General features: G+C 38.6%; 1 long non-coding RNA gene across 1 annotated transcript; it reads left to right on the top strand.

Annotated features, from left to right (window-relative positions):
• The first annotated feature begins 13873 nt into the window (after positions 1-13873).
• Positions 13874-17754, top strand: LOC122984221. Its single transcript, XR_006403849.1, has 3 exons — positions 13874-14084; positions 15106-15232; positions 15331-17754. It is a non-coding gene; the product is annotated as an uncharacterized LOC122984221 (long non-coding RNA).
• The last annotated feature ends 414 nt before the right edge of the window (positions 17755-18168 follow it).

Here is an 18168-nt window from a genome sequence, read left to right as displayed (position 1 = left end):
CAGTAAAAACCTCCTGAACAATGAACACTGAAGTAATCAATATAACATCAACAACAATGAAGGCAACAACTCCCATGATCCCACGCTACCTCATTATGTCATCAAACTTCATCTTTTGTTATTATTTTGATTGAGAGACCCCTAGTGGCAGAAGTGACATATTGCGCGTTTAATAATAAGTCACTGACACTGATGATTTTATTAACTGTAGGAAGAGGGAGCTGCACACTTTACCTCAAATGGTTATTTTCCATTTCCTGTTGATCAAATCTGTTGGACGGATGTTGGTTAATGGGTAAATAATCACATTAGTGTAGCATTTGAAATGTTAACCATCTGACGTGTCCGCAAGTCTATGTCTGCATAGATCACTACATCCAGGATGCAATTTGTGAAACAATCACAGGCGGATGTTTTTGAAACGTTTTCATTCATAAAAATAAACCAGAACCACTGTGGGTCTATACATACTATGAGGCATATTAGGCTTTTATTGCAGCTGTTACAGTAATATTTGTAAAATAATCATGAACTTTAATAAAACAGTTTCAAAACTTGAACTTGACTACTGCATTTGCATTTAAAAAAAAATTAACTCATCAATTAGTGAGGTATTTTCGTTCTCAGTGCTCAGTTCATGCCTTGTCTTTTCCTCATCTGGACACAAAGGGGATGTGATCATATACAACAAAACAAAAGGTTAAATGCTAATTTATCAAGCAAGAATTCAATCCCCCAACGCTCCTTTCAGTACTGTGGATACTCAGACAGACATGACAATATATTTAATATCATTCATGCAAGTCACTGTTTCATTCAGCACGCAGCAAACTTAAATACTGAATGGAAAATAATCACAACATGCAATAGCACAGTTTGCTCTCATTTTTCTTATCCTTATTTTTATTTCTTTATTTTAATTTTATCAGTACAGTCAAGGGTCTGCATCAGTCCAGTGAGCAACCAGAGTATCCTCACTGTCAATTTTAATATCTTCAACATTTCTCAACACAAAAACAAAAGTGTCCCTGATCACTCAGCAATATGACAAGTTAATGTTATGGTCTTGCTTTTTAATTATTTCAAATGGAAAATAACCATTTGAGGTAAAGTGAGCAGCCTCCTCTTCCTGCGAGTAATAAAATCATCCGTGCCAGCGACTTATTACTGAGAATGCAGTTCAGTTGTGCGGAAATGTAATTTTTAGGAGACAGGGTTGCCTCAACCTGTCGCCCTACATTAAATTCTGCTCTGTTGCACGTGTCTGTCGAAACATTGAGGGCTGAAGTAGTAGCAGTCCTCAGGATCCACTGTACAGGACGGACCCAAAGCTTTGGCACCTCGCTCACAGCTGCTGTGTTCAATGTTGCTGTTGACATGAACATATGAGAAAGAGAAAAAAATGCAGTGCACTGTGAGTACCCCGATGGTGCACTCAAAACAGTCAAAAAGTTGAGTGTGGAACTATGGACGCTTCTCGCTCTCAATGGTCGCCATCTTGGCTACGTAGTGGAAGGGGAGGGACCACTTTTCAAACTGGAAATGGCGGCCGAGTATGTTGTAACTACGATGAACATTGCCACATTATACAAATGTAAGTTATACATGTGTTTTTTAGCACTAAGCACCACTATACTGTTGTCGGATATAAGCCATCAGTATGTTTTTTGGGTTAATTTAGCAGGCTGTAATGATTTGGTAGCACGAACGATAACACGAATGCTAACGCTAGCTAATGCTAATTTGCAATCATCATTTCTGGTAAGTGCACAACGGCTGTGTTTGATTTGAGACAACACTACCCTGTAGAAATTCTCGCACCACACCAGTAAGTACATAGTGTACAAAGTGTACTACATGAAAGTGTACTAACAGAAGTACGTGATTTGAGACACAGCTTTAGACTGCAGTCTGGACTGCTCACATGTGCCACCTGGTGGTTGTTGCTAGTACTGGATAAATACGACCCCTTACCCCACTCTCCACCATGCAACACAATTACCGCTGCAGCAATCACACCAACTGAACGCAGTGACATCTGTATATATAAAAATATTTTGCAGGTGACAAGTTTGCAATAATAAAACGTCAGCAAAGGAATTCTTCTAAAGGAAGAATGATATTTTTAACCAGAGTGACGACAGCATGACAAATTTAAAAAAGAAAGGAAACATACAGGATTGACACCAAATTAAAAAGAACACATACAGGTATAATCCTTTAAGAAATCCCTTCTAGCTGTCTCCTCAGCTCTGTCAGAGTTGTATTTTTCTTATTTATTTATTCATTTCCTTCACAAGTTCATTCGCGGGTCACATTCTGCTTAACACCTCACTGCTGGTTGCCTGAAATGATGATGGTCTAGAAATTGAATGTCTCCACTAATGTAGTCATTGTAAGTCAGTTTTCAATATAAATGTAGTTTAGCTTTTACATGACAAGATTTTTTCTGACAGTCTGTGATTCTGACAGTTAATCCTTATTTTAACTGAGCTCATTGAAGTGATTGTAAGAATTGCTGAGAGGATTTTTTTTAATGCAGCCAGTAGAAGTTTGGGATGGTATATTTAATGCATTCAACTGTTTAACAGTACAGTTCACAGTCTTTTCACAGTCTTATCACTAAAAGACAACTAATTAGTCTTTGTGCAAATGTTTATCACTTAAGCAAAATGCCACATTCATGTCAAATTGCAGCCAAACAGAATGTTGATATTGGATGATTCTCAAAAACCTCAAAATCTCTGTCATCTTTGTTACAAAAATACACTGTTTACTTGTTTGCAAGCTTTCACCTTCTACTCAATACATCTAAGACGCTACTGATATTGTGACAACTCAATAAAACCAGACTTAAACCCGAACACACGACTCAGAGCCATGGTTCAAGGTTTTTTTTTTTTTAAATTGTCATTATACAATGCAGGATTGCACAATAAACTTCAGTTGCAGCCCCCTCATTCTTTAAATAGCGCCTTTTTGTCCGTTTCAGGGACGTGAACATGAAGGATTAGAGCGGATGAAGAGCGAAAATGTGCTTTTTTAAAAGCGGTCAGGGATGTGAACATGAATGATGCCTACAGCGTATTGGGACTGAAAGGGAATAGATTCAACACTGTGGAATAAATCCAGGAAGAGACGCAGGACACGTTGACAAAAAAATGACAACAGGAAGTGTTCCCAGGAATGGGAGAAGTACTTTGAAGGGGATCAGAAATGTACAACATAAAGATAAAGAGGTTTTTTTTTTTTTAACAATTCCAGGTATTTTTGGGTCCCCCTTCATATATAAACACCCAGGTTTTTACAATATATGCAAAATAAATGTAGTTACAGTGTCAAATTATAGTGTAAAAAAAAGTTAAACTTAATTGGGAGTGCAGGCAGTGTAAACCTAGGTCAAAGGTCAAAAACTTGGTCAAAAAGTAGAAAAATAGACTACTACTACTGGACAGATTGGTGAAAAACAGGTGTGAAGGAGGGCGGGGGAAAGGTCAGGTGATGAGGAATGGCGGGAACAGGTTATAGCGGAGCAGGATCCAATATGACAGGCGGACAGATGAAAAATGGACCATGAATCAGCTGACTTGTGACATATTTGTTGTAGATGTGAAGCAGAATGTGAAGTTCTACTTATAATACTTAAAATAAAACAAAATGTGTGAATGTTTTTTTTCCCCACTTGGCATTTAGTCAGATTTGACTTAATGTGTCATAAACCAAACTTTATGAAGCTGTAATCGGTATAGAAGTAGTAAATAGAGGGAATACAAAGTGTTATTGTTGTGTCCTTCATGTTTAGTAAGCAGCTGTTGCCATTTAGTGCATAAATGTTAAATTATATAGGAGAGAATACATTTCTCTGCTGCCTAAATGCTGTTTGGTGAAACATTTTTATCATCCTATAAGGTGAAATTTTGCTTTGCATTCAGTCAGTACACCATCCCTCACTTTTCATCTGTCAACATTTTGATTTATTCATTCAGGGATTTCAGTTGTTGCCACTTTTAAACTTTAATTTGAAAAATTACTTTTGGTTTGAAATGTGGTGTCAGCCATCGGTTTCCAAATTCTGAGGTCAGCTGTAGCTGAGAGCAATATCAGCCTATTTTTTGTTCCTCTTCTACCTGGATTATCAGTCTGTCTCCCTCTCTGAGAGCAAAAAACGAGGAAATGGTTCTGAAGTTCTGATTCTTCTGATACTGCCTCCAGGAATTAGTCATATACTGACACTCTAAAGTCTGACACTAACAAAAGCCTTTGCTTTCTCCTGCCTACTTTATGATACCAGCATTACAACCTTAAACTGTATTAAAAACTCACTTGAGTACTGCGTGACAACATTTAGCTTGCTTTAAAGGATAAGTCTGGTGATTTTCTATATTTTTCTTACTGTCAACAAACCTGATGTTTGAAGCCAAACCAACAATGAACTGATTTACTAACAAGTACCGTGTGTGTCTCCAAAGCCTGATATATCTTAATACTCTGTGCTGTAGAGTAGGCCTGTCACTTTTTCAGAAAGTCAAGTTAGAACGAATTCTAATAAGTAATTTGTTTGAATTAATTTGAACACAACCCCTTTATATAACCCATATCCTTTTAATTAATGAATTTATTCCAAACTGATTAAGATTTTTGTGTGCAGCTGGTTCATTGAATCCCCCCCCTCACACACACACACACACACGCACACACACACACACACACACACATACACACACACACACACACACACACACACACACACAGCGTGTCAGTAATTAAAAGTAAATAGCAGATATATAAAAGTTTTGTAACGTATTGCAAAGTGGACTGTCTTTGTCTCCATAGTAACAGTCGATGCTTCTGCCATCAAAAACAGACAAAACAAAACTTGATTTCTCCGAATCAAAGGTAACATAATTCATAATTAAAATGGATGGCCATAAAATGAACCTGCCTATTGTTGAGTTATCAAGGACACTTTCATGTTTTTGTGTTGAGAAATGAGGATATTATTAATAGACAGTGAGGAAAATAATTCATAGCAGCAGGTCCTCTGGTCGCCCACTGGACTGATGCAGACTATTGACTGTACTGATAAAACTGAAATAAAGAAAAAACAAGGATGAAATCTCGTGATTAAATGTTGAGTAATGTAGTGATAATAGTTTAAAAAGGAATAACACATGATTTACATGATGAGAAGACCTGACTGACATGAAAGGTACTTCCAGTTGAACAACATTAGTTTGAAAGTTCTGCTATTTCACCAGCTGATACTGGGTTGGGTGACATCTTCCTTCATTATGAAGAGTTTGGTCATGTTCATTTGTATAGGAACGGTTCCAAAGACTAATAACAGCGATCACAGGTGAGAGACTGTATTTGGTCTTTGGAGTCATTTCTAAACAAACTAACATGATCAAACTCTTCGAGGACAAGGGAAACGCTGCCTCTTACTAACAGGCACTTGCTGCTGAGCTCGTTCAGTTCTCGACTCGACTTGACCCAACTCAGCTGCTGTTGATACGGATACCGGCTCTCGTACGGACTCGTTGCCTCCACACTTCTTGTACAGTAGCCTGTAGATACTTAACTGTTCCTGCTGAGACTCACTGCTGCAGTTTGGTTGGTAGTTAGATGATTGTTGTGCCTGTTAGTGTTAATAGTTGTTTGCATTTTGATTTAAATATCTTTATTGTGTTTATTTCTGCTACTGTCATGATACAATACAAATTAGTAGATTTTTCTTTATTTACGGTAAAAATACACATGTACTGTAGCATCAACACAATTATCACAGTAAGTAAAGTCATATTGATTTTATAAGTTATCAGCTTCATGTAGCATACAACCTTATATTTTGGGAGGATAACGATGCTTTTCTTATTGAGTCCCACATATCCTGTTAGTGTGTCCTGCATTATAGTGGCCTGAAAGGTCACCGCCCACTACTGCTAAACACTCAGACTTCACAGATGACCAAAAAAAAGTTGGTTTATGCTGACACATAGAAGCTGATATCAGCAGGATGACATCACCAGTTCAAAAATTACAACCCCTTTGTGATCTGACAGTGGTACGGTTACATTTTGGTTTGGTTCTGATGGAAAAACAACTTGGTTAGGGAGAAGGAGAGATCATGGTTTGGGTTAAAGTGACAAAGGTAACGGGACCTTCGTCATCATGGTTACAATAATAACTTGTTGAATGTTTGAGCTTCACTGCACAGAATGATGCAGGGTTTGACACTAAAAGGTTGTTTTCACATTCATCTGTTGAATGTGGAAAGTTTCTCTGCGTTCACTGAAGATCCACTTTTAAGGGGCGGGCCTTCGATTGTGATCTGTGACATCACAGTTAGTTTGGAAGCCAATCTTGGTCCAATTCAGCTTATAAAAGTGTGATGTGGAAACTTGAAGCCTCTAGTGCACAAACAACTGAGATTGGACTTTTCGGTAAAGTAGGAGACGTCTGGTATCCAGCAGTTAAACTTGAAAAACGTGAATTTTCACACACTCACAGCTGGACTAAACCGTCGTCTACAGCTGGTAACACAGCAGCTCCTGCAGAGGAAAAGTTCTGCTTTCCTTTAGTCAGTCTTTGGATTTGAACCAAGAATGTTCCAGTAACAATCTTCTCTATTCTCTCCTCGTCTTCTCTTGCTGATTATCATCCTGAAATTACATTTCTTGTTAAGTGGATTGGTAATTTTTTTTTTGTGCTGTGTTAAGTTTTACAATGTCACCCTACGGCAAACTGAATTCAATTAGATGAGGAAAGTTTTATGGCATAAATGTAACAAGGGGAAAAAAAAACTACCTTCCTTTGCCTACTATATTTGGCCATTCAAGGGGCACAGAAAGTGTCTTCTGAACTGACAAGATAATTCTAACTTATTAAAATGTGGTTCCTTCATTACTGTTGGTATTATTCTCACCACAGTCAGATCTTTCATTTTTAATTCTTACGTGTGAAATTTATGACTTCTGTTACTTCATGGCTGCATTTACAACGTTGCTGCTGCTGCTCATTCACCCATTCACACACCAGTGGCATTAGGGTGCTGGCACAACCATCAGGAGCAATTTGGGGTTCAGCATCTCACCCTTCGACATGTGGACAAGAGGAGTCGGGAATCGAACCACCGACCCTCAGATTAGTGGATAACCTGCTCTACCTCCTGAGCCACAGAGGCTGAACATATCTAATAAAGGATTTGAAAGTATCTGGATCTGATAAGTGGATACAATAAAGATTCAGATTTGATAACCCAAACAGTCTTCATGCAGCAAACCCACCCATCTGCCCATTAAGCTGGATGAAAGAGACACTGAGTATGTTTCATCTGTTGTTTGATTCACTGGTTTGATCTAAATTAAAAGCAGACACCAGTCAGATTGACGAAATGTGTCTGATTATCTCCCTCTCCGTCTTACTTCTCTCTCTCTCTCTCGTCTCTCTGTTTGCCACCAGGCATCGCCTAATAGGACCTGGAATGAGGTCTTCACATTACGTGAGACCTGGGAAAGACTCCCACAGATCTGTAATAGATTCAGAGTGAAACCATCCCTCCCTCGAACTGAGCTAACTTGTTCCATTTATCTCCATCCGGCAAGCTGCCCAAATTAATGACGCAGGACGTGTCCTAACGAGGAGCCAGTCCCTGCGGTCTGATGGCCTCCGTTCCGCTCCGCTGCTCGGATGTCATTTTTGTCTTTGCGCTCGACAGAAACCTAACAGGCAGTCCATTCCCCTCTACTCTGTGGGCCGGGCCGGGCTAATGTCTGATGACTTGACATGGACAGGAAGGATTATAGGGCTCCAGCATCTCAGTGATATGACCTTAGAGGTTTTCATGTGGCCAAACAGTCACAGGTTTAAGCTGGATAAATCTAGTCAATGCTAACACCTCAGCTCTGATTGTATGCAAAGTGGAATTTGGTGATTTGCAAGTTTATCTGTTGTTTGATATTTTAGTATTTAGTGAGAGTCTGAATCAAGATTGAACTATAGTCATTAAAGTCCTTTAGAGCAGATTTTAAAAAGAGTTTAACTTTGGTTTTATAACTTTATTTGTTTTGTTGTTGTTTTTCTTAATAGTGAGATTTTGTTGTTCTTGTACAGTATCAGTCAACAGTTTGGAAAAACTTTCTCTTGCAAGTGAATGGGAAGGTGTGTCCAAACTTTTGACTGGTACTATGTATTTATGTGTGTATATATATATATATATATATATATATATATATATATATATATATATATATACATTATTTAGCTAGAGGTAATCAATAAGCCTACAAGGCTTTTTTTTCTCTCCCTGCACATTGATTTTTTTCTTGTTGTTTGTATGTATTTGTTTGATTTTAACCTGTGCAAATAAACTCAACTCAATAAAACACTGGTTTTATTTAAGTCTGTTTTAAAAACTTTTCAAGTTCGTGTTGGAAACATCTGGATGTCTTTTGACCAGCAAATCACCAAATCTATGAATGAAAACTGAAGCATATAAATGACACATTAGACGTTTAACAGATACTCAGGCTGATTTAGTCCAGGTACATCTATTGCCAAGAGAGTTACAAAGTTGGAAGAGATTGTACCCCTGGTTCCAGAAGTTATAATCTCATTCATTTTTTTTCCATAGACGACATTTATGTGACTCAGTTTGATAACCTCTATGGCATCAATCAACATGAAACTCTCCCTGTAAAATCATCAGTACAAAAGATGAACAACTGCAGTAGAAAATATTGGGTTCTTTGATAAAAAGTTGAAGAAAAAAATCCAGAAGAAGTTAACTACAACTCCCAAGCTGCGATTTGATGAGAAACAGCCAATCACTGAGCTTAAAATTCAGTCACAAGTCAGGTGGAAGATACGATGTTGAGAAAAGTGATTTACAGTCTGCAGCGGGAGTCGGTTTGGTTTTATTTTTTGGGTCACTTTTCACTTACTTTTTGTTTACAACTTCAACAAGGAAGCGTTTGGAATTCATTACGCTCTTATTTGCACCTCTGACTGGCTTCCTCTCAACAGCTGAGGCTCATGGGTTTTGTATTGTAACATCAACAACATGATTTCTCAGCAACGAAGATGAAATAATTGATACTGGTGGTCATAATATAAACCTGTAGGATCAGTGTTCAGAATACAGGGGGTCTCCGGGGTCTCAGAGCCCTTAACTGACAGCATGGACCCCCCTGAAAATCTCAACAATGGGCCCAATTATTTTCTATTTGTCTAGACAGTAAGGTTGATTTTTATGTAACTATTGAAATCTTTGATCATTTTTAAAATAACAAAATATATATATATATTTCAGTGGGCATATGACTGCTATCAGCTCCACCTCTGCATATTCAAAACACCTAATTAAACATGTGAATATGAACTTATTCATACTGTGTACAGAATAAAAGTCCTTAAACAGTCTTTATATGTCAGAACAAACATATAAAAAAACCACGCTTGTTCTTGTATAGCTGCTTGGATCTAGTGGCTGATATTCACACACTGTGTAGGATTATTACATTATCCAGGAGAGTCATGTGTTTCTATGTTCAGTAACATTAACAAGAATCAACAAGTTCTCACTCACTCAGCACACATGACCTGCATTCCTGGACACAGCGGTAAATGATGAAACACTTCATTTTCCTGGATAATTGGTCCACTCAGTGCCAAGTAGAAAATCATAATTATGGTAACTCTGACATGAAGTGAACGCAGCATTAGTACAAATGTTTTCATGTTAGTGTTGGTAACTCTATCTGTATTGAACCAGATAGCAGAAATATAACATGGAAGCAAATACAAATGATGAAGCAATGATGTCGTCTCTCCCTGTCAGCTGATCTGAAGTCTTCCAGGAAGTTTTAACAGAGTGGCTCCATTATCTCTTATTTGCTTCTCTGACAAAAATGAGCATCATCTCTCAAGAACTAAACCAAAGCTAAGTGGCTTCGCTTGGACCGATTTTCTACAGCATGATGCCTCGGCAATGAAGGGATTTAAATGACATATATTTACTTAATGGAAGCCTTATGGGCAGTCAGTAAAAGCACACATGACAGAATTATTTGCCTCATCTGCTCATCAGAAGCATTTGGATGTCATTGACTTTATTTATCTTGTGAAATTTCACCGATCGGACATGCTTTTTATTTATTTAATCACGCACATTCACATCTGGGAGGCTACACGATAAAAACTAAAGTGTCCTTCTGGCTGCCGGTCTGGTGCCTTGCTCAAAGGCACGATAACTGAGTTTTCTGAATGAGCGGACAGTGTTTAGTAGCAAATGCTATTCCAGGGATTTGAATCATTAACTTTCTATTTAAACGTGCTGAAAACAGGCTGTTGTCATCCAAATACGTTTATGCTAATTGGTCAACTCCGCAATTAGTCTGAGGTCGATTCAAATGGTATGAATGGAGTGAGACCGTTCTGGGCTATGAGGCTTTATTAGGGGAGAAGTAATTTGGATATGACTGAAAGCAAACGCTGCCATTAATAGAAAAGAATAATCTGTGACTCTCAGTTAATGAAGCCATTTACGCGACATATGGTTGGTCACTGATAGCCTCACAGTGAGCCGTAGGGAGCCAACGTGACATATGGCTTTAAATAGCTAGCTAGCTAGTTAGCCAGCAAGGTTGTGTTGCGACAGATGGTTTTGTTAAAACGCAAGAGCTGGATGGCTAAAGGAGAGCTGTTTAACTCAACTGTTTGTGGATTTACAGCTAATATTATCTGTCGAGTTTCGGTTTATTTGACTTTTTTGCTCTTTTTGTTTCATCTCTTTCCTCCATGTTTCTTCTTCTGTATTTTATGTTCTCTTGTTACCTCTGTCTTTCCCCCCCTCCCCCCACCAGGAGTGTGAAATACACAAATTACCACATAATGTGGCTCAGGAGGTAGAGCGGGTTGGCAGTTTGATTTCCAACTCCTCCTGTCTGCTTGTCAAAGTGTCCTTGGCCCAGATACTGAACCCCAAATTGTGCCAGCACCTCGCATGGTAGCTTGCCACCATCGTGTGTGTGTGTGTGTGTGTAAATGGTTGAGTGAGCAGCAGAAACACTGTAAAGCTCTTTGGATAAAAGCATGATATAAATGCAGCCGTTTACCATTTTAAACTTGCGATTAAAGACAAACATTTAACTGTAATATCTAGTTTCTTGTTTTCTTTGGCAGCTGCACCGTCAGTCAGTCAGTGTGATTTATTTATGTCTTTTTATATGTCATGTCACATTTTTAATTCATGACCTTGTTTTTGTCAACAGTGCAGCTGCTCTTGTGGTGGATTGTAAATATATAATGATAAAAAAATACCAATCTTTGGTCTTGAATCTATGAAAGACTTTTTCATTAAACCTGTAATAAACCTTCTGTTTCTGTAGGTTAAGTGTTGCAGAAAAAGGTATTAAAACAACCACTGAAACTTACTCAAACTTCTCTGCTGTCACTTCATGCTCTCAGTCTGTTCCAAACAGTCATTGCTTAGCTAGTACATGACTAAATATATTACTTTATATTAATTAACGTGCCCTTCTTATTTTAATTCCCTGATAGAGCAGGAGGACTTGTCTACTTTTTTTTTTAGGTTTTGTCATAATAAATCTTTGGACCTCAGTTGGAAAAAGTTTCAGATCAGCTCAAGGAAAAACTTCTCTTTGGTGTCCAAAAAAGAATCAGCAGAGCAGCAAAATGTTCTTTAATGCCGTCAAAAAAGGAGTTTAGCAGTTTACAGTGCACACAAGGTTCACCAAACTCACTCTGAGTTGTCAGTGCTGCTTTTTTTATACTATTAGTCTTGCATATTGTCCAACTTCTTCATACTGACCAATTACACCATTAGAATCTCTTTACATCACCTGTTGCAGGTTTTAGATGGGCCTGGACATGTCTGGGTATGTTTGATTTTGTCCAGACATGTCCTTTTATTTTTTTTTAAAGTTATTTTTGCCATTTTACACCCTTATTCCTTTCTTGAGGTTATTTTTTTTTAAATAATGAAGTTTAATACAAACACACTTTGTCTCATCAGTGCGATTATCTTTATGTTTTGTGCCCGTACATCAATCACAAGTTTCTGTGAGGCGTACATACAATATGACTGGTATAATGCTTCATACTGGTAATAACTGCATGTTGTTTTCCTTCAGGTAGGTCGTTGTCCTCACCTCACCTCATCCTGGTAATATGCTGCATCATGAGAAACAGTGTTTGTTGGTCCATTAATGTGGCATGATGAAATAAAATCCCCTTTATTCCTTTTATGACTAAAATGAAAAAGCCATAATTGCTCAGTGACATTAACTTTTTGCAGTGGAGAGAAGCGTTTATGCAAAGAAAGCTCATACATTCTTTATTAGCTTGTTTGGGATGTCGTCCCGTGGACAATGTACTCACATAGGTCAGTGTCATCACAGTTTCTATCGTATAAACTTGTTCAGGAGCAGAAAGAAGATGGCAGGAGAGCTGCCTGCTGCATTTTTTATAAAGCGACACTCATGAAATGTTGATTATTATGTGTCAGTGCTTGTCACACCACAGACAGGGAGTGTCGGGGGGGAGGGGTGGAGGGGAGCGCGTTGTCAATAAAGCTTGTAAGTAAAATTTGGCTTCATAACAAATCTCTTTACCTCAGTGACATGATGGGACAGTTTCCTTGTATTGCAGCAGTTTAAGCTTTATGGATCCACCGCAGCTTTCACTTTAATGAAAGGTTTTATAATGTGTCAGACTGAGACTGAAAACATAATCACTGTTATTACGTCTTTTGGAGACGTTTCAGGCTTTGGATACACTCACGTTATTTGTTAGTAGATCAGTTGATTGTTGGTTTGGATCTGCACACGACATTTGTTGACGGTAAACTTTATCCTCTAATGCTGGAGCTGCAGCTTCAGACTGAGCAGAACTCTGCAGCCAAACACGCCTCTCACATCACTCCAGCTTTAACATCCTCACACCGGGTTACCAATTCCATTTTAAAATCATGACTTACACGTCTTACGAGTACATCATCGAGCCTTTGACTTCTTACCGTCCGGATAGGCCTCTCAGATCCTCTGGGTTCAGCATGTTAGCTGTTCCAGAGTCCAGATTAAGGTCAAAAGACGGTGAAGCTGTTCTGGCTCCTCGGCTTTGAAACTGTCTTCAAAGCTGGTGTTCAGTCTGTCTCAACTTTTAAATCCTTAAAACACATTTTTAAAGTCTCATTTTCTTGTCTGACAACTAGACTTATTTGTTTACATCATGCAGCTCTGTTGTGTTATCACCAGAATCTTATTTTAATTATGTTACTTGTTTTTACCTTAAGGATTATTTTATTTCTCAGTGTGTTTATGCTATTTCTGGTGTTTCCATATCTGTGACCGTCTTTTAGGATGTGCTCATAGCCTGAAAAGTGCTATACAAATACAATTATTATTATAAAAAGTTTATTACAGTTATAATTTTGGGACAGTTGGTCAAATTAGCCACCCACTGACGATAATATAATGGTGCTTGACAGTAATAAATAACTACAGATATGATCTGATTGGGTGAGAGTTTGGGTGAGAGGTTTGTGGGAGGACCTTGTACATCGCTGAACCATGTCAGCTTAACGTCGACCAGTGACTCATCACTCAGGGCTGGTTCCTGTGGTCCAGCCAAAAAGTAAGAAAAGCTGATACCATTATGCAACTTGACATATTCAGGATGTGCTGATAATGAGCTTCACAAATAGAGATAGTGAGACATGAACATGAGCTTCATTAATTGGACGGGGATCTCATTATATCATGAATGTACTAAACTCCAATGTCACCATTGTCTCTATAAGTTCCTTCAAGTGTGCAGCGTTTTCATGATTAAGAGTTTGCGTGTGTCAGTGCTGTGATTAAAAGTGGATTAGCTTGTCTTGGTTTGACAGGAAGCAGCATGTCTGCCTGTTCTTAGAAACCTTTTTGCAATTTTTTATTTATTTTAACGTTTTTTTCCCTTCTTCTTCTTTTTAGTCATCCAGTGAATGTCTCCCCGCCAGGAAATAATCCCTCAAATTAACGTCGAGACGTCACGTTCACGTCTTCTAATTTAGGAAGTCGTCAGTGAGTTAAATGTAATTATAAGTGGCACACGTTATAAAACGAGTTTAAGAGGAAAGAAGCTAAACAGCAGTAAATACGAACGAGCTGCTGCAGCTGTAACAAATCACACTGTTCTCCTTTAAACACAAATCAGGCTTTTACATGATAATATGATGTGTGGATATCGTATGTGTGGATACGAGCAGAGCTACAGCGTGTATAATTGACAGCATCGATTATACACGCTGTGTATAATGTGTGTGTCTCTATTGTTTTACCATCTGTTAAAGGATAGTTTTTCCAAGTCTGTCCTGAAACAATAATCAGGAGCCCAAATGAACATTTACACGTTTTTTTTTTTTTTTGCTGTAATCATTCCTCCCGTTCATACTGACCATTAGAAGATCCCTTCATAATGCACTTACAATGGAAGTGATGGGGGATTCCCTTCAATGCATTTGAAGGGAGTAATCCAATGATCAGTATGCAGAATTTGGGCACCTGACTGTTGTTTCAAGGCAGACTTGAAAAACTGTGAACCTGTCCTTTAACCCTCCTGTTGTCCTCGGGTCAAATTTGACCCGTTTTCAAATGTTTTTTATATCACAAATATAGATTTCTTTAATCACATGGATGGTTCCATACCACACACTTTGCATGTAAAAGTAATGATCACTACTTTCATTGAATTTTAGGTGTTTTATTAAAACTTATAGCATCTGTAGACTTTTGTCCTCTCGGGTCAAAATTGACCCGAAGAACAAAAGTTGCATGGTTGATGGGAAGACAACAGTAAGTATCATCAGTTAACAGGACTGATTCTGTTGTTTGTCAGTCAGAGAAAGAGTTTTACACACGTGACATAAACAGTGGCATGCATGTGAAGCTGTGCGTGTTTGTAACATCTGGAAGACAGTAACCGTATCTATTATGCAAATGCACACTCTGTTACATCCATTTTAATGTGTGTAAAAGGTTAATGTCAGGGTTTTTAAAAAAAATATAAACATGAAATATATTTAAATCCTCTGTGTATAAATAGTTCCTCATCCGCTCACTGAGAGGACGGGCGCCAGGAATATCTGGCAGAAATATCGTCACGTGACACATCTCTATCGAAGATTCGCTCATTAGTTGCGGGTGAAGGTGCATGAAGATATCTTCCACATGTGAGGATTTACCACTTGTGACACACACACACACACTGGCAAGCGCACAAATGACAGAGAGTTCAACCAATTATAATTTTAATTACTTTCCTTTTCAGGGTCATCATCATTTAGTAAATCTCATTATGTTCATATCCAGCTGGACGGATTAAAGCGAGTGAGCAGGTATTTTATGTCTGCTGCTAGCTGCTGAATAAACACCCACTTGGAATCACTTGTTTGAAAGCCTTGTTTAATTTCTTTACAGGGCGTTCTGGTCCCTTTTCACTCCTTCATTGGCTTTTTTTTCACAACAGTTGAGTTATTTTTGTGCTGGTCAGCACTGTTCTCTACTGCTGGCTGCACAGAGCAGACAGACTCACTTGTTTTCTCACCATGAGGCTCGACTTCCTCTCACTGAACACCGGGAGGAACCGGCCGGTCGTCGGATCTCGCGTTGAATCACCTGCAGTGACTCACGACCTTGAAACAGCAGGGACGTCCACGCTCGGACATTTGACATCTCAACAAACAAGCAACATTTTACAAAGTCTGTCGTTTGATTTCAAACAGTGTTAATTTTACATTTGTAAAAAGAAACATCATGAGCATCATCAGCATGACTCCGCCACCTCTGAGAAACAACGACAGGCTGTTTAAACACTGCAGCAAAACCAACATGACAGCAAAGAGGAAGAAGAGATGGAGATTAAGGAATAAAGACAAGGAGATGTGAGGAGAGAGGGATGAAGAGGAAAGGGGGTATTAATGAAAGAGGAGTCCAGTTTGGAAGGAAAACGTGCAGCTCACTTGGTGTTCGATGTGTTCGAGTGCCAAACGCTCATCAATTCTCCAACTTGGACTCTCACTTCGACAGCACGGTGACACCGTTCACCGACCAACCTGGAAACGTCCCATATGCCGGATTCCCCCAGCAGCGCATGAACGCTGCATGATAGTTTTGGCTGAAATTAAAAGACAAAACTGTCCAATGGCAAAAATCCCAGGTACTGATGCATCGCCAGAATCAACTGATCAGCTCTCTCCTCTAAAAGTCTCTGCGGAGCTCTTGCTAAAAACAAACAGCAGAAAATTACTTTTCACAGATAACGATGTGTGTTGTGCACCATTTTTCAGACAGAACTCGCAGTGCAAATGTGTCTGAATTTAACAAATGTTCAGCAGTGGAAACCGACTTATTGAAACTTCTAGAGGCCACTTTGTGTTGCAGTTTTAGTCGGACTTCAAATTAAATTATTTCTAAATACGAGGATGTATCGGTCTGCTAGAGGCCCTTGTCGTGCATGTGTACTTGTAAAAAGGTGATTAGAAACATGGTTACCCAAATACTTGGTAAAATAATTAGCCTTCTCCAGGAAAAATCTACCAGTTTCTCTAATCTGCTTGGAGAAATTTATCTTGCACTAACTTGCATCTAAGGTTTGTTGTAAAGCAGAAACCCCTCAGACAATGATCCCCTTTTCATGATATAAGGGTTTATTCCTCTTGTGACCCTGGGAGTTGTGTTCTTGGAGTTTTTTTTGGACTACAATGCTCTAATCAGTGAAACTGGGGCCCTCTTCTGGACCAGTTCTGAGTGAGGAACTTGCAAGCAAGTGCCCAGAGGCAGGGGCCTTAGTGTGCTGAACCCCAGTTGAGAAAGTAACCAACACGTTTAAGTTTTCAAGTCTCCCTTTGATGTCCCACTTACTTTCAGAGAGAGGTAAAATCGGCTGGAAGGTAGACGAGACAAGAGCACATACCTGGAACACACACAGAGCTGTAATCTCACAGGAACAGCATGTTCATGCTTGTCTGCACACCCAGATAAAACACATTCCCCCCCCCCCCCAAAAAAAATAGCAAAAAGAAATTTCAAATTGGCACATTTCCATCAATTGTGATGTTGAACATAACAATATGTCATGTGGTGTTTTTTATGCTGCAGTTTTTATTCTTTAGTTTGGATTTCAGTGGAGCAGAGGTCTGTAATGGAGATGAGAGCAGCGCTTTAGAAAAACAGTTTCTAGGATTTCTGTCAGCTTGTATTTAATCTGTTGTTCATCAGTGTGAAAACTAGTTCACCATTCAGACAAATACCAGAACTGAATACATTAAATACTGTTTAGAAAGTTGTTAACCACATTGGTAATGGAAACACTGTGCAGTTTTTACACAGACACAGTGCAGCTGCTGCAGTACTCACACTATTATTTGCAATATTTGCAACAATGCATATGACAATTTCTGCTATTTACAATATTTGCATTAATGTAGTTTACTTTATGATCTGTTGCTCAGTGGGTATCACTGCTTTCTTTTTGCACAATACTATGCTGTGCAATACTGTACTTTACACATACTGTGTATTGTGCTGTGCAATACTTGAACTTATTTAATTTAACTCTTTTTTTTTGTGAAGGGTGGACTAGCAAAATAAGAATCTCATTGCATGGTGTTTGCTGTGCACATGATAATAAACTTGAGTCTCTGGTTTCTATTTACTCTTACGTCTGGGCTGAGGAAGAGAAAAGGTGAATTATTAGTTGGGTGATGATTTAATTTTGGCTCCAATAAAGGTAATTAGGAGGAAAATTGTTTGATTTATGAAGTGTCAAACTCCAAACCGACAAAATATGTCTGTGTGAGGGCGGTTTAAATGATGATAAATTTACCTGCAAGCTGCTCTTTGCCTCTCCGAGCACAAGTAACTCTAATGGTGGCTTTATGGCTGTGCTGAAGCAAACCAAAGCATACAAGTATTATTCATTAAATTTTATAATTACCGTAACCTGTATTTTCTGCCTCTTCTCTCATAAAGACGGCGATGCTTTTGACAGTGGTGTCAGCGGGGAAGCGGAGGGGCGAAGCAGCACAAACTGCAATGACAGCAGAGAGACAAAACATTTAAATGTGGTTTAAATATTCTTCAGCTGGAATGATAATTGGATGACAGA

The sequence above is a fragment of the Thunnus albacares genome, chromosome 6 (genome assembly GCF_914725855.1).
Source record: "Thunnus albacares chromosome 6, fThuAlb1.1, whole genome shotgun sequence".
In the NCBI taxonomy this organism is placed as follows: Eukaryota; Metazoa; Chordata; class Actinopteri; order Scombriformes; family Scombridae; genus Thunnus; species Thunnus albacares.
This window is presented reverse-complemented; position numbering and strand designations above follow the sequence as displayed.